This window comes from Opisthocomus hoazin, chromosome 8 (genome assembly GCF_030867145.1).
Source record: "Opisthocomus hoazin isolate bOpiHoa1 chromosome 8, bOpiHoa1.hap1, whole genome shotgun sequence".
In the NCBI taxonomy this organism is placed as follows: Eukaryota; Metazoa; Chordata; class Aves; order Opisthocomiformes; family Opisthocomidae; genus Opisthocomus; species Opisthocomus hoazin.
The window spans coordinates 56,475,984-56,502,685 of NC_134421.1; the positions used below are offsets into that span (position 1 = coordinate 56,475,984).

The 26,702-nt window shown below is 40.1% G+C and overlaps 1 long non-coding RNA gene across 1 annotated transcript; it reads left to right on the forward strand.

Annotated features, from left to right (window-relative positions):
- LOC142362285 (uncharacterized) lies at positions 1–26,306 on the forward strand. The gene is made up of 3 exons (XR_012764909.1): positions 1–324; positions 2,935–3,063; positions 24,340–26,306. It is a non-coding gene; the product is annotated as an uncharacterized LOC142362285 (long non-coding RNA).
- Positions 26,307–26,702: the final 396 nt, after the last annotated feature.

The window sequence follows — 26,702 nt, forward strand, 5'->3', positions numbered from 1 at the left end:
CCCGGTCCGCACTTCCCGTCGTGGCGGCGGCGCGGCGGGGCAGCGTCCGGCCTGGCCCGAGTGGGCCGCTCGTCGCGGACGTGGGCAGAGGGACCGCGAGGAAGGTGCTGGCAGCGGCGGTGCCCGGCGGGCCCTGTGGTCGCTGTGTGAGGCCGGGCTCAGGCCGCCGGCGCCGGGGAGCCTCTCCCCTCCCCTTCCCTTCCCTGGCCTTGGCGTGGTGTGTGAGGTGCCAGCCTGTGACGGTCCAGAGACCCGCTCTTGGTTCCTGTCTGTGATTAACTAAGACATTCCTCTAAACGCAGTTTTTACTTCGTGATACTCCGGGTATGTTGTTTTCAGGCTTCAATCCTTTTTGATTTCGCCAGAAAGAGTATTTCAGTATACTCTTTGGGAAGGAATGAAACACTTGCCACGTCAATGGAAGGTGACGTTAATTGAAGATAAGGGGACAGATTTCAATCAAATTAGATCTAACACCATTTTATGACGAAACACATCAGGTTTTTTCCGCTTTAATTTTTTGCAAATATTTACTTACCCACTTGCCTTAGGGGTTTTAATCTTTCCAGGCTTTAAAGTTCACCTGACGATTGGACTCATGCAATCATTGTATCCACTTTGTTAATTTGCTTCGAGATGATAGAAGATTGAGGGTCTTTTTATGTATGTGTAGAGTTCTCAGTAATTCTGATCCAAGCATGCATCGCTGCTGCGAGCAAAATTGGCATGGTGTTATGTTATTCTTTGGAGTATGGCTGCTGAGAAAGCGGTGATGACTTACAGAGTTTTCTTGCTGCATCGTCATGCAAGACTAATTAAATATGTCAAAGTTTGTTCAGGAAATGTTCTGCCATAATTACCTTCAAAACTGGCATGTAGTACAAGACCTGACCTGCAGCACGACATTTGTTCTTTAGTATGTGTTTGATATGTATGTTATTTATGAAGAATGAAAAATAATGAAGTTTTCTACCTGCTTTGGGATTTACTTTAGCAGTTAACCTTCTAAGAACTGACAAATATAAAATGTTCTGCAAATCTTGCTAGACCACAGCCCATGACTGAAAGCTGCAAGCCCCAGTAATTTCAATGCTACTTATAAATAAATAAGCTGTGGGTAATATCCTCTTCTCTGCTAAAGTATTTTAAACAAGATACCTCGCACAGGTTCCTATAAGATCTTTGTAATGCATCATGACCTTGAGTATCAGCAGCTTTCAAGGAATCACAGAATCACAGAATGGTACGGGTTGGAAGGGACCTCTGTGGGTCATCCAGTCCAACCCTCCTGCCGAAGCAGGGTCACCTACAGCAGGCTGCACAGGACCTTGTCCAGGCAGGTCTTGAATATCTCCAGAGGAGGAGAATACACAGCCTCCCTGGGCAGCCTGTTCCAGTGCTGTCACCCTCACAGTGAAGAAGTTCTTCCTCATCTTCAGCTGGAGCTTCCTATGCTTCAGTTTGTGCCCATTGCCCCTTGTCCTGTCGCTGGGCACCACTGAAAAGAGTCTGGCCCCATCCTCCTGACACCCTCCCTTGAGATATTTGTAAGCATTTATTAGGTTCCCTCGCAGCCTTCTCTTCTTCAGGCTAAACAAGCCCAGATCCCTCAGCCTTTCCTCATAGGAGAGATGCTCCAGTCCCCTCACCATCCTCATAGACCTCTGCTGGACTCTCTCCAGTAGCTCCTCATCTTTCTTGAAGTGGGGAGCCCAGAACTGGACACAGTATTCTAGATGGGGCCTCACTAGGGCAGAGTAGAGGGGGAGGAGAACCTCCCTTGTCCTGCTGGCCACACTCTTCTCAATGCACCCCAGGATGCCGTTGGCCTTCTTGGCAGCCAGGGCACCCTGCTGCCTCACGGTTAACCTGTCATCCACCAGGACACCCAGGTCCCTCTCCGCAGAGCTGCTCTCCAGCAGGTCCACTCCAAGCCTGTACTGGTGCATGGGGTTGTTCCTCCCCAGGTGCAGGACCCTGCATTTGGCTTTGTTGAACCTCATCAGGTTCCTCTCTACCCAACTTTCCAGCCTGTCCATGTCTCGCTGAATGGCAGCACAGCCTTCTGGTGTATCCACCACTCCTCCCAGTTTGGTATCATCAGCAAACTTGCTGAAGGTACATTCCAACTCTTCATCCAGGTCGTTGATGAAGAAGTTGAACAAGGCTGGGCCCAGTACTGACCCCTGGGGGACACCACTTGTTACCGGCCTCCAACTAGACTCAGTGCCACTGATGACAACCCTCTGAGTTCTGCCATTCAGCCAGTTCTTTATCCACCTTACCGACCACTCATCCAAACCACACTTCCTGAGCTTCCCTAGTAGGCTACACAAAAAATATAGTGTAATATGAACTACATCTATTAGGTAAAGTGAAAATGAAACCTGTAAGGTCATGAAAGGAACTTTGGTCTTAGCTAGATAAATTTAAATTAGACCTGTTGCTGTTAGAATACAAAAATTAGGTCATTTCAGTTGTGACAGTCAAGGTGCTAAAACCATAAAAGATACATTTTATCATTAGCATTAATATGAATGTTGAAACTATGTTTATGTTCTTTTTGTTTGTTCATTGTTGGTATTTGTCAAAGGGAAACTTAATTAGCTGCAGCCTAGATAGCCTAAGCCATCTGTCATCCTTGTAGAAGTTGACCTGAATCCTGAGGGAAAGCCATTTAACTTTTGTGTCAGCCTGGTGCAGCCGCGCAGAACTTCTGGTTCATTTTAGAAGTGCAAGTTTTATTGAATTGCATAATAAAGTCAGTACAAAGTTAACTGTATTTTTTAGGTTTCGCTATATTCAGTACATGTTAAATTGTGCTGAAGATTTTAGCATGGTACAAAATCTTATACAGGAAACAAATAACTGTTGAATTGATTTCTTCACATCAATTTTCATCTGACCTGAAAATGGTGCTACATTTGTATCAAGAAAAACTGGAAGTATGCAGTCACAAAATCTCTGTCAGTGCTGCTGTGGAGAGCTGCTGCCAGTGTACACCTCTGGACTGAAGGCAACCGGAGCTGGACTGGGCCCTCTCTGTTGCTGGATTTCAAGAAGGCAAGGACACTATTTTCAGTCCCTTTCCATTCACTTTTATACTTTTTCCTTATTCTGTGTTTTATTTTATTCCTGACATAAACCTGTGTTCTGGAGATGGAAGGGATTTGGAAGGAGGAACCTTTCAAGACCCCATCAAGCAATTTAGGTACAATTCTCTACGCTCAATTCTTAACGTGATCCAACCACAAAAGAGTGTGTCTTGAAAATTATTTATAAAACAGTATTAATAGAGTATCATAAGAAGGTAACTTCACAGGTGTACAGTACTTGGAAGGCGAAGGTTGTCTGAACATGTATTTTAGCAGTGTCCCTGTTTAACTTTTTTGGTTACAGAAATGTGACGTGGGCAGCTGAGGGTGTACACAGATCCAGCTGTCAACCTCTTTATTGTGTTTGAGCAGGCGATCTGCCAGCGTTCGGGTGCTGTCATTCAAGGACTATAACACTGCCAGTCACTACTGGGACTCGCCTACTGCAGCTGATTAACATAGTCTTCAAACACTCCCAAGACTCTAAATGAGCGCTTGGGAAATTGATTAATGTTGAGTTATGCTTAACTGTAGTTATACTACTTCAAACATCCGAACTAGCTATTTAAAAGTCCACGCGGCTATATTAACTAAGCTATGCCCTACTGGGATTGCAATGTAATCTTAAAGTAATATTTCACTTAGCACTTGCATAGGAATTTTTATTACTTCAGAGCACAAAGAAATATTAGAAGGCCTACTGTAATATTTGTTTTGTTTCACACGAAGTTGTATGCAGAATGTATAGTTAAAAAGAGGTCTGTTGTCAGCATGGGTAAATAAAGTATTGAGCTAATGAGAGGTTTGTGGGCTGTGGGCTTTTCTTCTTGTTTCTTTTTTCTTTTTTTCTTTGCTTTCATTTTTCATCGGCATTTTTCAGAATCAGGTTGCTGCGTGCAGTTGGTAAATGTTACTGAGGATGCCCAGGAATGCTGTATGTCCCAAAATGTAGAAATGTAGCCATGTTCGTGGCTGATCAAAATTAGGGCTATGATTCTAGCTAGCAATATTTATTCCACTAGCAATATTTTGAACAAAGTAGACACTGAGATTTTTGTGTGTGTGTGATAGCTGGTGAGCTGTATATGCAGGTGTTTCAGTGGACATTGAGTTATACCAGTTTGTTTTTCAGTCTGTCTGTTCTAGAGAGCTTCTGCTAATATGGCTGTGCCGGTATGGTCACACAGGCAGACTTTTCTGTGGAGGTGCAGTGTATGGTGGGAAAAGAAGCTTTTCTGATGATGGACAGGGAGGTATAGATTGATGTTAAACAGAAGTAACTAAGCTGACAACAGCACTCCCCTGCTAACTTAGCCACACTCACACCAGGGGGATTTGCTGCTACGTTGTATAAACTAGGGAGTGTGCTTTTTCATGCTTATGCTTACATCGCTGCATTAGCAACATGCTGCAATGTACATGCAACTGCGAGGTGCGATTTAAACTGACTTATTCTGCAAGCTAACAAGACTGTGTTTCTCTATATGCATTTTTTTTGTTTGCTTTAAGCAAGTAGTAAAAAAAAAGTTAAACTGAGTTCAAATGGGCCAGCTCCGTGTTGGAGCAGTGGTTTCTGCATATGTTTTTACTGCTTTAACAAACTGGTAGAACTGCTTCTGAATGTTGTGCACAAGGCTTTCTGTGGTGGCTGATCACTGTTTCTGTTTGGTGCATGTACGTGCCTTTCTACCAAGCCAGGATATCCATCTGCTTTATTGTAAACAACATGGAAGAAACAGTTCTTTAAAATAAAATTTAGTAAAAGGAGTGAAGTTGCCAAGCAAGCTAACCCAAAACTAGCATTCAGCACAAAAAGAAAAGGGTTGTAGAAACAGAGAGAGCCGCTTACACGAAGGAAGACAACAATCTCAGAGGGTAGAGCACTTTGAGACAAAAATGCACGGAGCAAGGTGAGATAAATGGCAGAAATAGACGTGTGGAACCATGGAGGAAAGAACAAAGGGATGTTAAAGAAGAGGGATAGCCAATAGCTAGGCTGAAATAGGTTAGACATGGTCCAGCAAATCACATAGTCACAACAGCTCTTTCAGTGCAGTGCAATTTTTCTCCAGAAAATTGGAGAGGATAAAAGGAGGAAGGAATCAACATCAGAGTGTAGTGGCCTGTGGTCGTCGTCATTGCAGATGGACAGTCATGATAGCATTTTGTAACTTTTTCTCTGTAAGTAGCCTTCCCTATTGGACATGAATTGAACAAGATTTTGAAAATAAGAGCCGACTTGCCAAAATACACTTACACTGGTAATGCACATGTATGGAATTGTACACACTCACGCTCTGTATTCAGTAACAGTGAAAGAAGATTGTGAAACAGGAAACAGCATAAATTAATGTGTGCTGGCTCTGGGTAAATGTCTTTGTCTCTTGTTTTGCCTTTTAGAAAAGTGATCCACGTGGGTAGTTTTCAAAAGCTGTCATTCACTAAAATATTAGTAAGTGTGCTCATGTTTACATTTCATGCATTTTTAGGTGGTTTTATAGTTTTATTTTTATCTGGGTCACAGCTTCAGCTGATAATCTGACACTCTCTGTCGGGCATAGCCTGGAGCAGCACTGTGTGTCCAAGGAGCGCTTGCTCACCGGCAGTCCAGTTGATGAAATTGCTCTTCCCTGAAGTCTGATGCAATATGTGGCTGAGGCTTAAATGACTCAAAGGAGGAAGGACGCTTTATAAGTGGAAGTCTTGGGTGGAAGACAGGGAAGTTGGCAAAAGGAACAGGTCCTCTTTCCAACATACTTCAAGTTCCTTGAAATTCCACCTCATTATGCCTCCAGTACTTACAGTGAAGCTTTAAACATAGCATTGCATCATGACAGGACTTCAGACACGGAGAAATAAATCAATGCAGATTTGGCTCTGAGCCGTGATAGTTCTCTTCTGTTCATTGCTGATAGAACTTTGTTTTCTTTAAATCATACAGTTCAAATTAGTTTCTAAACTTCACATTTAACTTGCTATCAGAGCAAGGTGCACAGAAAAATTGTAGCATTAGCTGATTTTTCCTGAGGCTAAAAGATGTTCTTGAGTTATTGGGAGAGCTGTACAGGTGCCAGAAGACCTGCTTAGTACTGTGGCTTGATAAGGAAGCAGGCGACACCATTTATCTAAAGTCAGTGAGAGTAGGCAATTTCTTGGAACAGACACAGACCCACATCTTTTGCCAAAGTTCTAACAAATAGCAAAACTGTCTACTGTTGCTTTAATCTGAAAACTGGACATGAAGTATGGCAGAATGTAAAAGATGAGTGTCTGGAGCTTTTTTTCTGAATCTACAAATTGGCTTTTCTTTTTTTTAAGTATCATCTGAAATTTGCTGCAGTGCAAAACCAGATTTGGACATGTAATGTGAGAGTGAGTAGGGCTCTCAGATCCCTTAGGTTTCTTTTTAGAACAGCCATACTCATCTTGCTAAGTGGCCTCTTTTTTTTTTTTTCCTTCTTCTTTTCAAAGCTTGTATTACTGAATTTTTCAGAGAAAGTACTTGAAATGAAGTGTCTTGTAACTCTAAGAAGTAACTGAACAGCAGATTTAGTTCATCCTCTTAGTTTTGGTCATTTTGGTTCAAACGGATAACTTCCTCTCAAATTTCAGGAAATGTACCAGGCATGGGGAGAAATATTTCTCAGCACTGTTTGCTCTTTGGTTATCCTGCTGCTGCTGTGACTGCTGATACTGACCTGCTCTGACCTGTTGTTTATAACAACGTCTGATAAATTTGTATATAGAGCTTTGAGACTTCTTCAGTGTTAGAAACCTCCAGACCTATAAAAGTCTGTAAAAGACGTGTTCCCTTCAGTTCATTCCCTGGCCAGTCTGTGTTTCTTCTTCTGTTTGATCCATTATTCTAAACACAATTTCTCAGAATACGTATTCAACATGGAGACATTGTATTTGCATGCCACTGGCATCAGTCATGTCCTTGACCCCTTCCATTTTTTGGTCAAAAAGGCTATTTAGAAGTGAATCTTTAACTTCCCCCATGTGTGTAAGAAGAATGGAGACATGACACTACACAGAAATTTTGATGAAATATTTTGATTAATAGCTTCAGCAGATATTTTCAGGTATTAGAACACATCAAGCTGCATGTTGATTGGCATCTACAGTTTATCTCGAGAGCCCAAATTTATTCTCTGACAATCTTCATGACTGACTGCTGCAGGGTTTGGTTGGGGGGTTTTTTGTTTGTGTTGGTTTTTTTTTCCTCTAGTCTTGTCTTTGACCATCCAGCTCCAACATGAGTGCATTTTGAAATTCCGTTTGTGGTTTCCTTGGATCTCTGTGTCTAATTGAAGTCTATCACTAACTTCTCTTTTCAGTCCTCAAAGCCACTATTAGTTCCTTTTTCATGTCTTTTGTGTCTTTGTGAGGGACTGGATTTTGTTGGTGTTTCTTGATGATAGCAAAGCCTTTACCATGCTATTCAGCCCCATTTCTTTCTCGAGTAACTTCTCTTTGACCCGAATGTCTATTAGAAGGTAACTAAGTTTCACTGTTTGTTTTTTAGTCCATTTCTGAGTTTCTCTGCATAGCAGTTGAAATGTACACTTAAACTGAAAACAGCCTCCTTCCCTTCTTTTTTAGTTTTCCACTTATTTTCAGTATTGAAATCCTATTAATACAATTTCTGTAGAAAAGGATTAGTGGTAGAGTGAGTTCAGGTAGTGTAAGGTGAATGACAAATACAGGATAGAATATAAATTCACAGTTGGCCTTACAGTGTGTAGCATAGATATAATTTCCAAAAATACCTTCAGTATAGTACATTATAGTTTTTATTCAAGTATCAAAATCGTGTTTTCTTTTTCTTAAAGAAAAATGCAATTTCCTACTTTAGAGGTATGTCTATATAAGGCCTCATTAACTGTTCTTTATTACATGAATTTTTATCACTGTTTTTGTGGTTTGTGTATGCTTTTGTTTGAATGAAAGCAAATGCAAATATGAGTGATGAATATAATGAAGACATAGCAGCCTTCCAGTACCTGAAGGGAGCCTACAAGAAAGCTGGAGAGAGACTTTTACAAGGGTGTGTAGGGATAGCACAAGAGGCAATGGCTTTAAACTAAAAGAGGGTAGATTTAGATCAGATATAAGAAAGACATTCTTCACTGTGAGGGTGGTGAGGCACTGGAACAGGCTGTCCAGAGAAGCTGTGGCTGCCCCCTCCCTGGCAGTGTTCAAGGCCGGGTTCGATGGGGCTTTGAGCAACGTCATCTAGTGGAAGGTGTCCCTGCCCATGGCACGGAGGTTGGAACTAGATCATCTGTAAGGTCCATTCCAACCCAACCAATTCTGTGATGATTCTGTGATGATTCTATGATGGTATTGCAGTTGGAGTTCTAGTAGCAGGATCCTTGCAGCATGACTTTCAGTAGAAAAGAGTTACTGAGTGCTCCTGCGGTAATGCTGTTGGCTGAGCAACCCATTTTCTGATGAGAGTGTTGGGAAGGCTTATGATTCAGCAACAGAGGGGCTGAGGGCTTGGTGAAAGAGATGTAAGCAAAATAATGCTGCAAAGAAAATGAGAGTAACTCCAGATATTTGGGTGAAAAGATGTGGTAAAAGTAACCAAGTATTTTAGACATTTGCTTTAAAGCATTGACTCATTAGCTGAAGATCATAAATCTATTCCCAAATTTAAGAATTTTGGTGGAATTGGAAAAAAAATCAAAACCTGCATAGTTTTGCTCTTTTTAGACCTTGTTACTTTTGAGAAAGGGGTAGGAATGGTACCAGCTTTTTGGACAAGGAGGGCCAAGAAAACTCAGACTAAATGAGAATGAATTATTCTGCTATTCATATCGCTTTCTTGTGTAACACAGCATGTAGCATCATGATGTAAAGTAACAAAAGGAAGAACAGCTTAGCTTCTAAACCTTGAAATGAAAATTTGCAATTTCACTTGAATGGTCTTGACAATTGTTTCAAGACTGGCAATCTTAGTGCGAGAAATGAACTAAGAATACTGACATAAAACCACCAGAGAGTCCCTGAGTTTTGAAGAGAAAATGATAAGGCAATCACAGGCAGCTCCTCAGAAGTTAAAGCCATTTTAAATAGAAGGAGCTCAAAGGATTAATCTCTTGTACTGAAATCCTGAGGCACAGTGGTAATAATTCTAGTGTGCATGGACATTATAATAAGATTTCGCAAGTAGCCAGAGGAAATAAATACGTTATGCATCATTTTTTAAAAATCTCTCTAACTCTGAAAATCAGCCATGGGCTGCAGAACAAGAAGAATATTGAAATTCTAATGAAGCTTGAAAACTTCTATGTTTTCTCCTTTTTGGCTTTGTGTTGTGAGAGGAAAGATTTGTACAAGGACATAGTATTTTATGTTAGACTAGCTAATGTAGCTGAGGAAAAATGGATAGGTTTCTACCTATCTGCCCAGACAAACCTTTGTTTTTTTCACACACAAAAAAAAGCCAAGGATTTATTTGATACTGAAAAAAAAGTTTTAGAAGTACTGCATGACAAAAACTTTACATTCATAGTTCATGTCATACCATATTCTTGTTCCCACATTGATAATAATACTATAATTATTGAGATTATTAATAACAAGCTGATCCCATACCATCATTATTGTCTATGATTTAAATTAATCTGTATGTGGTGCCCTTCTGTTTGTACTAGTTCTCAGACAATGCTAGCCAACATTCTTACTAATGATCTAAAAATTTAAATTACTGGTGCTGTGCATTTGTAGGTGGAAAAAATTAAAAGTTTCAAATAATGACAATGGCAATTACTACTACAGAACGTAGCAGAGTCATAACATGATTTAATGGTTAGAAATTAATAGTAGAAGAAGTTCAGAGGAAGTACTATCTAATGAGTGAAGATAAGCAATTGCATCATTGGGTAGAGGATGTAGGAGCTTTTCCATAAATTCAGTTCTTTAAATCAAGACAGATTGTCATGCTGAAAAATATGCTGTACTTCAGCTGCAGTTCATTTGGCTTGATTGAGGTTTTTACTGTGCGAAAAATCTACGTTCTTTGTGGAGAAAATCATAGGAGATTATCATAACAGTCCCTTAGGCTGTGCAACCTATGAATTGCTCTCAAAGCTATTCCCTTCTGAATTTCTTCCTGTTATTCATCTCTCTTTTGGCTTGTGTTACTTCAGCTCTCAACAACAGAGAAACAGTTACGTTGCATTGGTTTAGGCATAGCATACATGTATACGTGTATATATATGAATGTACATTAGATACAGATGCTTAGTCTTGTATAGAAATCAAATTTAAATGTGGTTTTGTCAGAGTATCACCAAGAATACTGATATTTTTTTTTCCTTTGTGGCAAGAGGAAATTTAATGGAACAAATGTATTTAAATTGCTGTGTCTAAAAATGAGCTTTCCTATGTTTGTGTAAGTGAAGAAAGAGGACCACCTTTGCATGGTTTTTCATCTAGCTAAGATGTAAACTGCTGTCTGGAAGTGTGCTCTTGTCTCTTCACTGAGAAGTCAGGAAGGTTGACTCCCCCTGTAACATGCCTCATGAGAGGGGGTCTGAACTGGGGCCTTTTCCTTAGGAAAATATAGCTCGGGCAATTTCTTCCTAGCTCTTAAATAATTAGCCAGTTGAAGTGTGAACATGTGGGAGCAGTGAAGGAATAAATCACCACAGTAATAGCTATATGAGTTTATAGTATTCCGATTTTCTGTCTGTTACACGCCGCACAATAGAAGAAAATGTCCCCTTTATTTCAGTGCTAATAATTGGCAGTGTGCTCAAAACCAGTAAAATTAATGAGAAAATTATTGTGGTAGAGAAATAGCAGTCGGTTTTCGTTTAGTTCTTAGAAATGATGCATCTAGAATAAAACTGCCTTCAGCAGGCTTTGGGTTTGGCCATAGTGTTTTCCATAGCACCCCTGTTGTTCAGTAGCCTTTCAGTAGCTAACCTAGCTTAGGAAATCTGTTGTGTTTTATGAGGCGGGTTGAAGCTTGAAGCTTATTTGCTTTTGTTGCCACTCATCTCAAAATGTAAAAGAAACATTTATGTTAATAAAACCTTGTTTGCGTTCAGGTTCTCCTTTCTTGAAGGCAAAGGACTATTTATCAGCACTCTGCATCTCATTGCTCTTCTCAGTGTGCTCAAGCATGTCTGGAGAGGGGCTGAGGTGCCCTTGTTTCCACTGGAAACATTATGTCATCATCTCAACAAGATGTTGTAATGCCAGGAAAGGATCAATACTTTGATGAGGAGCTGCTGGCTCCAAACCACGGTGTCATTTGATAAAGAACTACTTGGAACACTTTGCAAAGCATTTCCCATGGTACGAAGCTCTAGGGACTTGATTTGTCTCTCTGCCTAGGAAACGGAGTTGATTCATTTGTAAATACGTTTCTGCCAGCTTCAGATAACAAGAAAAATTGCACCACCTGCCCACGTTAGGCTTCAGCCTTTCAGCCATTTCAATAGTATACTCTCTTTGTGAAGGAAGTACTTCACATACCAACAATAAATTCAATGGGGAAGGGAGGAAAAGGTTTTAGCCTTTTTCCTGCTGCCGACACCAAGACGAGTCCAGCACTTAGTCCGCACAGCTGCACAGCCCTGGGAGCACAGCATTGCGTGGGGTGCAAGGGCTAGCAGCCCCACGGCAGCTCGACTTCGGAAAGGTCTTGTGCTGCAGTCCTTCCGACCACCCAGGCCGGCTTCCCTGCCAGGTTGCAGTGGTGGCCCTGTCAACCCTCTCCACCTCAGGATCTCCGGCTGAGACAAACCAGGACAGCCACAAGCCTCTGGGTCAACGTGTTGTGAAAGGCAGGACAGCTAGAGCTAAAGGGATCTCCTCTGAAACAAGCTCAGCTCTCCACTGAGAAACACGTCTTAGAAGAGATTTAAGTTGTTCAGGGTGCAAAACCAACACCGCTTTGGATAATGTCACTAGTATGCAACGATCAAGGGTTATACAACTGGTGAGTGAAATGGATTAAAATAAAAGGGCTGGCCAAGCCATTTAGGCTTTTGGTATCCCCTTCACGCAGTCAGAGACGGCTTTAGCAGAAAGGCTGTATGGAAGTCCTGTAGCTCCATATGAACAGCCTGTCATCTGAGCAGAAAGCACTACCTTGCTAGGTGCTGCAGCTTCATTTCACCCTCCTGTTGGCTTGTTTAATCCTTCTGTTGGCTCCAGTCCTAAGTAACCCAATTTGAGGATTTATATGACTAAAGACAAGGAGTTATTCTGTGGTGTTTTTTTTCTTTTTTCATTGAAGAGGAAAATAGTTACTCCAATATCCTTAATTAATATGGAAGAGGAAAAAGGGACGACTCTGCATTTTTCCATGATATATAGATGTACATATCACCTGTTACATTAATTGCCTGTTTATACTATGGTTGACAAAGTACCTAGTGCAGTTTTGAATGAATTTGAATTGTTTTAATAGAAGTTGCTCATTGGTGTTATCATAGTAAACAGATATTTACCTTCACAGAAGGCAAGCCTAACAACGTCAAATCACTTCTATCATGCTTGTCCAGGTCTAATTTGTCAAAAATGCTCCCTGGTTCTTCCTTGTGTCCTGGGGTGCTGAAAATCTTGAAGATTCATGTCCATTCTATCTCAATTTAACTGTTATATGCCACTACTGAAACGTTGATTATAACATTCGGATTATAAGAGCTTCAGAATTGCTGAAAAAAAAGTTGCTGCATCTTATTTCCTTCAAACCTAAACAATGCAGGACCTGCTTTTCATACAGAAATGATGGGATTCTCTACATTGCGAAAGCAAGAGCAGCCTAAACACTTACTCACCTTAAAAGAATTGCTCAGTATTTGGTTGTTATTTTGTTTCTTTCAGTGGTGAAGCCATATGATCTTTTCCTCTGGCAGAACAGGCAAACAGCTTTGTCAGTGCGGTAGTGAAAAGCTTTTCATAGCATCTGTCAGCTCCCGCGAACTTCAGTGGGATTGTTCATCTCTTTCATACCAAGGCAAAATGATCAATGTCTGAGAGATCCTTTGTAGGCCTAGAAGTCCTGGAGAAATCAGCTAGCAATAGGCATCTGTGGTTCTCTGAATGTTTATTTTTCTATGCAGCCTTTTTTTGTGTTGCCACCTGCTCATCTAACCTGCATTGCTATTGATTTTTTTCCTGGCAGGTAGACCTCAGTATACATGTATACAATGCCTGGGAGAAGCTGAACCTAGGTGTTGTAAGGTTTCATGCTGTTCTGAGAGACACTGATTTTTAGAAACAGTCCAGATACAGATATTATGGATTCTAGGACTATAACCTTAAACAAAGACTTTTTTTCTTTGAAATATTCTGAGAACTTTTACAGCAACCGCAAGAAAGAATAGCCTTGTGTGTTTTTGAGGGAGGACGGGGCTTTGTGATTCGGTCCTTTTCTGTTGCAATTAGTCTTGTCATTTGTCCTCTATTATGCAATAAAGTGAACTCATTGTAGCATCAGTATGTAAGTGGCTCTCATTATCATTTCCTACAGGATCAATGCTTTTTCTCATCTAAGCAGGCAGAACCAAAAAATCCTCTTACTATCCCACATATGAAAGACACATCAAAGCCCACTGGCCTGGTTTTAGTTTTCTGTTGACCAAGTATTGGACTTTCAACATATGTTTTTTTTCTATCAGAAGGAAGTACGTAGGTCAGGAGTGTCTTCACACCTGCAGAGGAGGATCCAGGGAGTGCCTTCCTGGTCACCAGTGTTTCCATCCAGTACATTGCAATAAAGGGAGTTTTGCAGTTACTGGTAATTCCTCTACAAGACAGAGCAAGCAGGTTTTTTCTGAGGTTGTTATTAATACCTCATTATGAGAGTATAAGAGGTCTCCCTGGAGTCTGCCAGCAAAACAGCTGTTGGAGCAGATGAGTTGGTACTGCTCAGTGCTGTAATATTTTGGTAATCTCATTCTTGAAGACCAAGTCAATTACCATTTGCAGCATGTCCAGGTGTCAGAAGAAAGCATTCTGGCATGGCATTTGAACCTGATGTTTTTTCATCTCAGCATGACCACTGGGCTGTTAAGGTGAATCTGCGTTTTTGGAACTTACCTACTTTGGTGGTAGCATTAGTGTATTAGGAAGCAAAGTCTGTGTATTACAGTAACTGCAACACTGATAACATTATCATTGAAAAATTATAATCTGGATGAGGAGAAAAATGGTCCTTCATGAAATCTGAAGAGCACATCCTACTCTATCCCACACTCAGGTGTTGCCCTTGTGAACAGGTGGATGATTAGAGGGATTTCTGCTTGAGACGAGTGAAAAATCTGCAGGTTTATTTATTTTCCAAGTGGTTTCTTACCAATTCATATCTTCTCTGCACACACTTTCTGGAGATTTAGCAAAAGAACATTGACTTAAAAAAGGATTCTTCCTAATTCCAGTGCTGTGATACCTGTGCCCATGTAAACCCATACTAAAGCTGCTTGAGCAGCGGTAGTAAAAACTGAGCCAAATATCTTCAGCTGTTTACTTTCGAGCGAAGCAGTGCTGCAGGAATCTTGGCATATGGCCCCCACTATTTGAAATCTGAGGAAATTCCCACTGGGCCTGAGACCAAACACTTTCTTGCAGCCATTTGGTGGGCTTTTACTACTGTGGTGTTCTAAAAGGCTGATGGTTAGCAGCCTCTCACTGCTCAGGAATCCAGCCAAGCTGCTTCACAGAGTGCTGTTCAGCTTGCCTTGGCTGCAAGCACAGTTCAGCCACTCCCAGCTGCGTTCTGCCCACTTACAGCAATGATTAATTTCTTCCCAAAACTTCAATATAAAAGTCATCTCCACTGAGTGATGTGCAGCACTTCTGTTCCTCTTTGCTACATTTTTTAATATCAAGGCGACAAACGATTATTTTTTCACATTAGATTTTTCAGAAATATCATTTCTTACATTCCCTAGTGGCTCTACAGAAGCAGGCTAAAAACAAATCTGTAACTGAAAATTGCATTTTTCTGTAAGAGGCAGCTTTTAATCACTTTAAACAGTACATACTACATACTGATTAATACATAATTGATACATATTAATAAAAAAGTGTTCATAAAATATGAATAAAAACTACTTTCCTTCCTGTTTATTCATTTTTCACCAGTTTGGTGTTTCTAATGTGTGTTTATTCTAAGCAAGGCTCAGGGCATTGTAGGGGTTAATATGTGATAATGCCAGTAAAGCATAGAAAATTTGATTGTGGACTGTGAAGATGGTAAGTGCAGCACTTTCTACATTTGTTCAAAATAATTATGGGTGCCAAAGGTAGCATCCCCTTGACTTCTCCTGGCAACTGCACTGCTGTGGTTCAGACTAGTGCCCAACCACATAGAGAGGTCAACTGCACTTCAGCCCAAGGAATGAAGAAGTATAATGGTTAAAAACATTAACACGGGATGTCCTAGAGAATTGTAATGAATTAAAGCAAGCTTCACTAATTGAAACATATTCCAGCAAGCCATGAGACTATTCTTAAAGTTTCATCATTTTGCATCCGAGACAAAAATCTTATAATCCGTTGAACATTCATTTATTTGAGAAACAGGCTGAATTTCAAAGCATGATGGAAGGACCTGGCTGTCTGAGAGAGCTTCCCTTGGGAGCCATAAAGGTCAACAGAATTCCAAGCCAACCATTTCCCCTGCAACAAATAGCAGCAAATGAGATTGCATCTTAGGGACTGCATTTTTCATGCTATTTTGTGTATTTGTGCTAGGCAGTGCCCTAAAACAATCAACAGCATTTACTGCTGAACTGTTCCAGGCTACAAAAACTCATGTAGAATTTGATCATTCACTAGTAGCCTGCTCTAAACAAGTTATTTAGTTTGCAGGCTGGTTTTCTGCTTCTGCTGACATCTTTCAGATATTGATGACTCCAAGGAAAACTAAAGATTTTGTACTAAAGAGGAAAATACATTATGCCTTCTAAATTCATTGGTAGAAATATACTTGAAATTTGATGTGCTTGTGCAATTTAACTATTTCATCAACATGAGAATAGTTTCTTCACCAAACTAAAGTGACACAGCACTTCTGTGCTTACCATGCTCCTATATGAGTCAGAAATTTTGCATATTTTGCATATTTGCAAGGATGCATCCACCCATGGATTTCCGCTTGCAGAAAACTGCCATGACAGGATTCTCTTAATGCTCTTAATGAAATAATATGATACCTTTTCGGTTTTAGTCAGATTAATTGAATGCTTATTGAATCATTAATAACAATGCCCCTGCAGCACTGCGTAGTAGGTGTGGTTTGGATAGACTATACAGAAGTGACCAAGCAATTCACATAGAGTGAGCTGAAACGTGAAAAGGAGGGTGGATGGTAAGAAAATACTTCAAAGATACTCTAGGAGCCCATTTGACTGAACACACCCTGTCAGTTACTTCTCCTGGTTTCCTTAACCAAAAAGAGGAGTCTTCTGCACAGGGTTAAAAGCCAGCGCAAGTGTTAGCGTATTAGCACCTACCTCCTTACAGCAACAGCATCTTTGACTCTGAGACCATGATAATGATGAACATCATTCCACAGAACTGCCATTTCGCTAGTCTTTCAATAAAAATAGATACGAAAGGAATCAGAGATTCTATGCTGTTTATGTAAGGTGCTGTAGAAGACTTTTAGAAGTGGACACATAAGCAGTATGTGCTGTGTTCTTGGTGGATCGGGGAAGAGCAAATCATGAGATAAGTTACACAGCCAAATACTGATGCTGTAGAAGGTGTTTCTGTAAATTTAATCACAGATGGGTGAATATGAGATTTACTTAAGCATGATAGTAGCTTCAGCATTGCAAAACTATTAAAAACCAAGATATTTTAATTGGGTCATTAAGAAAATATTTCTACATTAGCTGCTGTCTCTTGAAGGTACTGAGATACAACTGTATCAAGGCTGTTGTAATTTAGTCATAATTTTACTTGAAACCTGTTTGGTTTTTTGAATGTTTGGACTGTAACAGGAACTTGAAATGCAGTCATTAAACTATAAAAGATCAGGTAATGGCCATCAACTCTGAGTTGCTCTAACCCCTTTGATACAAAGAAGGTAACTTTTGCCAGTTGCCCATGGAGGTTTGGAGCCTGGAAATTCTTCGGGTGATGTACAAAGGCAAGTAAAGGCAGGACAAGTTTTTTCAAAAGGTAATGCTTTTGAAACCATGGAAGCTATTTCACGAAGCAGTGAAGCTGATAAAACTATAAAAGTGGTTTGGCCTAGTGGCCCTGTTCCAAATCTAAGATTTGAATGTACAGTGTAACTTGGTCCATATTGGCAGCTTGGTTCAGAGCGATAATGCACTTTAGAAGCAAATCCCTTAATTGTCTCAATTTACCGTGTATTAGTTCAGTTCTGAGGACAGTTGTATACCCATGAAACAGATTCTGTTTGGAAGGAAACTAAATCAGAAACACTGCTCCAGAAGTGTTCCAGTGCTCTTTAGGGACAGTAGGTTCCTAACTTACTTGTGGACTATACCACCAGTTTGTGCCTATCACTTTTCCCTGAGCACTGAACCACCTATGTAGTGGAGACATTTGGCCCCGGAAACCAGTCGACATCTAAATCAAGGTGCACCTCCTGAGCCTTATAGAATGGAGATGTGAGGAGCCTTAGCACCACTCATATTGATCTGCTGATTGCACTTCTATTGGGGGACAAAATGTGTCTAAAAAATGGTTAGAAGTTTCCTTGGCTAAGACATTAATCCCAGGATTTAGGTGACAAAACTCATGAGGTCTCCCTGCTAGAGAGTGTTATCAGACATGGGGAATGACATTCAGTTGCTCAGACCTACACATACGGTGGTATTTTAGACATAGAGCAGCTGTAGGGTATCCACCCTAGCTACCAGCTGCTGCTTCAGAGCCTGTGGGTCTTTTCTGAGGCCCTCTGTCAGATCTGCCTGTCACAGATAGACGTCTTTGCACTTTGTTTTCAGCAACTAGATAACAATTAAGTTCAGTACCGAGGTGTGTACTCACCTAAAAAATCTCAAAAAAATCCAGAGCTTTGAACAACAAACTCCACAAATCAGACCAGGTTAGAAATCTGATGGATTCCGTACAAATTCCATGCAAATATAGCATTTTGGTGTCTGTCCAGAAAGTGGGACAGGACTAGGGAGTGATGGTAAGCACTTTCGTTTTAAGTCTGCTTTACCCACAGGTGTTTATTCCTTTCCGAAGAGCAAGCTACTTACTCCTATATCTGAAACTAATTTTAGGAGGCAATACTTTAACAGTGTCATCAGGCTGTATCTCACTTTCTGTGAAGCAAGCATTATTTATTCTCATATATCTTACTCTCTGTACAGCTAAATAGATTATCAGAAAGAAGAACACAGGAAAGACTTTAAGATTTTTAGGATTAGCAAATTAAGTTTCAAAGGTAAAGAAGTCCAGCTGCATTATACTTTCATTACTCTGAGTGAGGTGTAAAGCAGTGGGTAAGGTGTTAACATCATTCTTACTCAAAATCTGGAGATTCAGGTAAATGCGTTTTCACCTGGCTGTACATGCATACCTGCAAGCATACCCATACGCTTTGTAGTCGTAGTGTCTTCAGAGAGTGAAAGGAATTAATGTCTATCTTCAGTTTCACTTTGTCATTATTCGTGTCGCTTTTCATCTGATAGTTTTTAGAGAGCCACGTTGCCATTGGTTCAGTTACATAGGAACCCAACTTCAAGCTATGTTGCTGTCGACCCTGCTATGTGTGTTTCTCTCATCAGCTGCATGCAACATCGCTTGTCTTCTGAAACAGTGCACTGCAAGTATGGGGTTTTCTGCTGGTAAAAAAGGGAAGATGCAGATTTTTATCTCCTCCTGCTGTTGTCCTGTTTGTAGCTGGGCACTGTCAGCTTCTGTTAAGCCTGCAGATGTGTTTCTGTTTTTTACTAAGACAGTCCATGGCACACTTCTCTATTTCCTCATTTCATGTTCTACCCACAGTGTTTCAAAACTCTTCCTTCCAAAACCAGAACAATTTGTGATGTTGAGATTATCAACCATATGCTGTGGTAAGTCAGTCACATGTGTTTTCTCCATAGCCAGTGGCTCCTGGCTCTGAAAGACACACAGCATTACACTAGCTTCTGTCCTAAGAATTCTAGTCACAATCTCAAAATTTGCCAAAAAAGCAAGAGGGTTGAAATGTACAAGTCCATTTTAGACTGAATGTTTATTTCAACTCAATACTTCTTCTCTGGTTTCTGTTATATTTGCTGTCCCAGCCCCTCATATGTTTATTTTACACCCATCCTACTGTGACAGAGGAGGAAGTTTCTCACAGCTAAATGTAGTATGAATCTGTTATTAGTTTAAGTTTCATTATTGCATTTCCTTTTCTAATCAAGGTGAAGAATCTGCCTTTAACAATGTAATCTCTTTTCCTGTTGACTTGCTCTTACAGATACAACCATAAGAGCAATTGGTTTGAATGGTTCATTTGCGCTCAGGTTCTTTTTCAAAACATTGATTACTCCTCATTGTATTTCATAGCCACAGTGATTTAGAATTATGTCTTTCAGAGTCATGATTTTCACAAAATTATTCACATTGAACTGTCTGGAGATAGTTTGGAGGTGATTGATTTTTCAAAGCATTGCAGTGAAGTTTGATTCATAGTTCTGACTAAAAGAGCTGGCTGACTAAAACCCTGTGAAATCTTTTGAAAATCTATCACTTTCATCAAAACTGATGTTTCTACAAATTTTATTTAGAGTGACATGAAGACTAGTCAGCTCTATCCAATAACATGATGTGCGTCAGATTAGTCAGCCATTGCCACCTGGCAAGACAAACAGATTACAAATGTTTATCATGTTACTTCTCAGTCATAGATTTTTTTTTTAAGTGTATTCAGAACTATCCCCAGTATGACTGGCATCCCTTTGAACAACTATGAAGTCAGGTACAGCAAAGTTACTTAAATATATTTGTTTTCTAGAATTAAATATTTAACTTTAGTTATGAAAAGATTGTATTTGTTCACCATTGCCCTCTTTTTTGGGTAGCTGTGTCTGATTTTATATTCTGTGCTTAGCTTTCCATTTTATTTTGATACCAGAATATCAAAAAGGGAGGATGCCAATTCAAGTCAATATGCATGCTGAGATGTCAGAAGGCATAGCACAGAGATAGCTCTGCTTTGCAGATTTTATGCAAAGTATTGGCATATATTTGTGTTCTAGTATCACTGATTCAGACAACTTCACACTAGCTGTCATCGTCTCTATTACAGTAGTCAGCTGAAAAACAATCAAAGTGAAAATTAGTCTATTCAGACAAACTGTTTCAATCCATCTTTGATCTGATCATTCAGAATCTCGGTCTTAGAAAGAGAATTTCACCTGCATTTCTAAGCAGTTACTTTAGGTTTATATTGTACTTCTAAAAGATAGTACTAACCACAGAAAGTAACATTGTTAATTACATCACATGAATTAATTAAACCGGTTTCAAGGTGACAATTCACTGGCACTTAAAGACAAAAAAAACCCTTCCATCTTCTACCTGAAATCCACAAACACAAATTTAAAAGAATCTCCAGCCAGGGTCTTTGTCTTTGAAAGGGTAGATGTTAAAAAAATATGAATTTATGCATCTATGAACTTTCCAATTATATGACCAATCAATAATAAGACTGATGAGACTGTGTCCAAAGACTGACAAGACGGAGAAAACCTGTATTTTTTTATACTTATATAAGTATGTTTTTATTTTTATATTTTTTTATGCTCTTATCTTCTCTGAATTAATTTTGTTCTGATAAAGGTATTGTGTAGGACTGCTTTTTTCTGCTGAAGCTGGAATGGTTTTGAATGAAAATATGAAACTATAAGTCTTGAGTATAAATCATGAATTTTTCAACATGGGCTTTCAGGAAAGTCAGGTCTGTGATCTCATGCTACTTGACTTCAAAATGACAGTATTCACCAGAAAGACTGAGTTTAATGTGCCAACCTTTTTTTAGTTTAGCCAAATGTCTTTGCCCTTCTGAGAATCCTTCTTCCTCATATGATAACTCTGCTATCTTGTAGATAGTGGCTACATCTTAGAACATCCCTTGCTCTTGTAAGAAGATAGACGTCAAGATCCATCTTTAACTGCAATTATTTGTAGTCTTGTAGAGGTGCTGAAAAAAGCATGAACTTGTGAATAGCAGGTCAAAAGCAGATGTCTTCCAAGACATTGGTAACTGGTGATTAGGCATTTCAGAAGCATCGGAGTGAGCTCAATCTACTTGTGATCACGAGCTTGGTTACCTTAGTCAGAAATGACACATGAGTATCATTTCCTCAGTGACAAAAAAAAAAAAAAAAAAAAAAAAAAGAAAATTATTTAAATTAATAATATAAATTAGGTTTATGTTTCATATGATTCACTGTGTATCAGCCTGAGTTTTAGTCCTGGCAGCTATACTGAGTCAAAAACCATTTTAAAGAAAATAGATTCTTCACAGTTACATTCCGATTTCTGTGTTGTCAAGTTATTAACACTGGGAGGCTACAGATATGTCCACTGATTTTGGGGAATGGAGAAATGATTTGAGTTTTTTGGATGACATAGCTGTTCAGATAATTTCTCTTTTATAGTTATTTTATTTTATTTTATTTTATTTTATTTTATTTTATTTTATTTTATTTTATTTTATTATTTAAGATGGTAAAGACCATAGGTGGTGCTTACAGAGATGCTTCCATGGTTGTGTAAGTACTAGGTACTTTATCTGTTTTAATGTGCTAGGTTAGTTAGTCCAACCGAGCGTGTCTTAGGTAATAGTTGGTCTGGAGTGTCATGATAAATAATGGGGCTGTGCTTTGCATATGTGATTATTTGTATTGATAGCCTGATTGTCTGTATTTTTATTTACTTCCTGTGTTGTTAATAAGGGTATCCAGAACTGAAGGAAGTAAATCATATTTTTCAGTGCAATGGTTACTATACTGAGATCGGTTTATTTTCAAATTATTTCATTAGTTGATTACTTTAAGTCTTATACTCTCTAAATTTGCCTCTTCTATTTCAGTGAATTTTGCTTCTGGTTTGGTTTACATTCTCTTCAGAAAGGGACTGTTTCTACTGCCTTCTTAGTCTGTGTGATTTTTTCTTCCCCCTTGCTTTCCTGTTCTTTTACCTGCAGTGTTGATTAGTAGGCTTACAGTGTGTTCTTCTAAAAGTAGCAAAAAAATATGTCTCTCCGTCTTAATTTGAAGAATAATCTTACTTTATTCTTTGGTTTGTGAAGGCCACACTTTCTGGTACAAGCTAGAAGAGCCCTGATATGGATTACATCCCTGACTGCTGAAGCAGAGCATTTAGAGAAGCACTCTGGGAATAAAAGTTCCAGTTAAAATGGCTCAGCTTAGAGTTCTAAAAATGAGCTAAGAGAAAAGATGCTGTGCTGATGGTAGAAATTTTTATATTCACAATTCTTTCATCCCAAAGCTCCTTTATTGCACAGATTAGAGCCCACACTTGAAATTTGTCAATAGTGTCATGCTGGTGGCAAACACATGCCCTGTAATTGTGTAAAAAACCCTCCAGGCAGAGTTATAAACCTTCAAAAAATCTTACTGTTCTTACACTCACCAAGTATAAGAATTAGTATATGTGAGGGAGGTTTCTATTGAACATGATACGTACTTTGATAATAGTTTGTTACCTGAACTATAAAAAATTATCTGCCTACCCAGAGTTACCATCTCTTAGAGTTCTTCTTGTGAACTGGTCCATATGCATGGTTTTGCAGAAAAGCACAGGGGCGTGCTCCAGGCGAGGTCAGCATGGGCCTGGTAAAGCAATTTTTCTGCAGCTTTGAGGGACTGCAAGTATCAGCAAAGCATAGCTTGCAGAGAGAAATATGCTCTTTTATTAGAACAGCCGATGTAGTTGAGAGGTGGACAGAAGGGAGGAACTTTTGGATGTTACCAGCGGTCCTGCCTGTGAGCACCACAGGGAAACACCTGTTCAAGCATTCTTACCAGAGCAGAGTAACCATTTCTTACACACCCCCCTACATAACCTGTACCACTCAAGGCCATCAAGAAGATAACAAATCTCTGATTCCTGTACTGGGCTCTTAAAACAGAAGAAAGAGCTGTGGTTTCTGGCCTTTTTGGCTAATTACAACAATTTATCAACTGAAGACCAAAGCTGCACACTGCCAGAGAGCATTATCATTCTGTCAGACAGGAAACTTTTAATTTCATTATTTCTTAAAAAGATGCAGCTGGATGGGGGGGAGGAGGTAGGTCTCACACCTCTGCAGGGACTCCAGTTGAGGCTAATAATTAAAATAGGAATAAGGATCTGAACAAAGAAATACAAATCAATACTTGTGTAGATATTTGTAGGTGGAAGCCACAGCTGTAACAGCTTGAAACAAATCATATTTAGTACTTTTCACAGCAATAGGTAGTTTACACAGAGAATATGGAGGTAGGTTTGAGCTTCGGAAGAAAGGAAGGATTCTGTAAACTTGCGTGGTTCAGGAACAGCATGCAACATTTCCCTTCACAAGAAAACAAAGTGTCTTCTGGATTCATTCCCACGCCCTCCAGTATATCAACAACTTTCTCTCAATTACCTTTTGGCTCAAGTGAATAAAGGGCTGCAATCAACCTTTTTGACAAGCCTTTAGAACTGCTTTTTTCCAGATAATTTGCAATAATAACTGTAATTTAAACTTTTATGATAAAAGCATAGATGTGCTTTAAAATAGTTCAGGTATTTTTCTGGAGGAGGTGATGTCATTCTTTCCATCAGCAGCAAGAATATTCCACTCATGCTTTAGTCTTTGTTTGCTGATAAGTAGAAAAGGAATTAGAACACTAGTCAGTATTCCGATATTTAAAATGAATTGTTTTCTTTTGTTCTATTCCCTGTGTTGGTTATTTTCTATTTTCCAAAAGTATTTCAGGAGATGCACTGAGATAAAATTTTTTTATAATACCCAAGCAGCTGTCTAAAAACTTTCTTGGGGCATTTTCTTTGTGGAAGAAAATAAATACTTCACAGTTATAAATGGGCAGCAAAAGACATGCAAAGCAAAAACTTTGTATTGATTTTTGTTCCAGTTTCAAATTCCTGAGCAATGGGATTAAAGTTTCTTGTCCATACTAGATGTCATTTGGACAAGACCACAGCTGGCTCTCACATACGTGTTCAAGGGACAGTATTAGGAACATCTTCACTGATCTTGAACTTTCTTCTCTTTCCTCAGTGGGCCTGAGCACCGTAGATGTTCCTCGGGACATGGGGGAGTCCATGAGCCTGGAGCACAGGGCAGAGCAGCTGAAGAGCTCCATCACATGGCTGTGACAAGCTGCGTTTTCCAGAGTTCTTGGAAAAAACCTGTGGCTCTCTCTTACTTGCAAAACAGAACTGAGTAGTGTGGCAAAAATATGGTGGAATATGATTCTTCTTTGATTTCTGGCACACTTATGTGGGTATTATCCAGCTTTACTGTGGTTAAAACACTTCACATTTTTTCACTTCAGACCTTCCACTCTCTCAGATAAGGCTGGATACACAGTACTATCAGAGTACTTCAAGGGCATGCTTGATTTTCACTGTGCAAAAAATTAATTACAGGGTGCTAATGAAGAAGTAGACCTCCAAAAGATTTGGAAGAGAGACAGGTCAAGTTTATAATGATTTAAACCAATATTTTGGTAATGCAGGTCATGCTGAAGAATATCTATCTGCTCCTGTGGATTAAAAAGACGTACCTGCTTAAACGCATTCCTTAATTGATTGCCTACATTATCACGTATCGATCCTGTTTAGTACAACATAAAGTTGGTAAGAATAAGCAATTTTTATAGAGATCATAGACTCATAGAATGGTTTTGGTTGAGAGGCACCTCAAAGCTCATCTAGTCCAACTCCGCTGCCATGATTCCACTAGATCAGGCTGCTCAAAGCCCCATCCAGCCTGGCCTTGAACACTTCCAGGGCAGCCACTGCTTCTCTGGGCAACCTGTTCCAGTGCCTCAGCACCCTCATTATAAAACATTTCTTCCTTACATCCAATCTAAACCTACACTCTTAATGTTTAAAACCACCGTCCCTTGTCCTGTCCTACAGGCCCTGGTAAAACGTGTCGCTCCACCGTGCTTATAAGCCCTCTTTAAGTACTGAAAGGACACAATAAGGTCTCCCTTCAGCCTTCTCTTCTCCAGGCTGAACAGCTCCAAACTCTCTCATCCTTTCCTCAGAGGAGAGTTGTCCCAGCCCTCGGACCGTTTTTGTGGGCCTCCTCTGGACCTGCTCCAACAGCTCCATGTCTTTCCTGAGCTGAGGGCTCCAGAGCTGGACACAGGACTCCAGGTGAGATCTCCCGAGAGCAGAAGAGAGGGGCAGAATCCCCTCCCTCACCCTGCTGGCCACGCTGCTGGGGATGCAGCCCAGGATACAGTTGGCCTTCTGGGCTGCAAGCGCACATTGCCAGCTCATATCCAATTGTTCACCCACCAGTACCCCCAAGTCCTTCTCGGCAGGGCTGCTCTCACTCCCTTCATCCTCCAGCCTGTACTGATACTGGGGATTTCCCTGACCCATGTGCAGGACCCTGCACTTGGCCCTGTTGAACTTCATGAGATTCACATGGTCCCACTCCTCAAGCCTGTCAAGGCCCCTCCAGATGGCATCCCTTCCCTCAGGGGTATCAGCTGTGCCGCTTGGCTTGGTGTCATTCGAGATGAGAGACCTGTTATAAAATCAGACACTGAGGAGAGAAAGTTGGCTTTAAAAGTTACGATGTTTGCTAGATAGATAATAAATGGGTCATTGAGATAAACCTTGTAACCTGTGTTACCTTCCTGCATTCTTCCCATTTGACATTGTAAATTGTTCTTGTTACACAACGTGTTATTGTTCCCAAGTTAACTACCACTACAACCCTTCCTGTGGCCTCTGTGGACATGTGAACAAAGTGAGGTGCTTTTACAACCATGCCATTTCTCAGGGTGCAGCCCTGTGATCAGCCGTCTTTAGCACCAAGATTTTAGGCTATAAATCCTCCAGTTTACTGGCATCGCTGCATCTGCTGTTCTGTCCCCTCAGTGGTAATTTAAGGCTTATGTAGTAAGCAGTAAAACAATAATTTACATATGTTTGCTTTAGCCTACCACCTCAGCCATCCCTTAGAAATTCATTCTCTGTTAGAGTCGGGGAAGAAAATCATAAATTACTAAAATGGATTGAAAAAAATACTGTGTTGGCTCAAATTTGACCTTTACTTGCTATGGACAGAAGTACGTGTTGGTGTTCAAGGGAGTACCAGAGAGCACCAGAGCAGACCAAGCACAACACTGGTCAGAATTCCTACAAGACATTCCAGTAGTAGTGCAGAGGAGCCCAAATCATGGGCCAAAACTGTGTTACGCTTAAACGGTGTCTGAGGAAGAAATATGGGGCTTCTCCTTACCTAACCAAATAGGAAATGTGGGTGGGGCATGCTGGCAGGGCTTCTAGTGGTGCTAGTGCACCTTTGTAGGCTTCTAACCGACCAGAGAATATTGTATCAAGTCTGAATTTTACAGTTGAAGGCTTTAGCCTTAGCTAAGCCGAAACTAGTTGTCA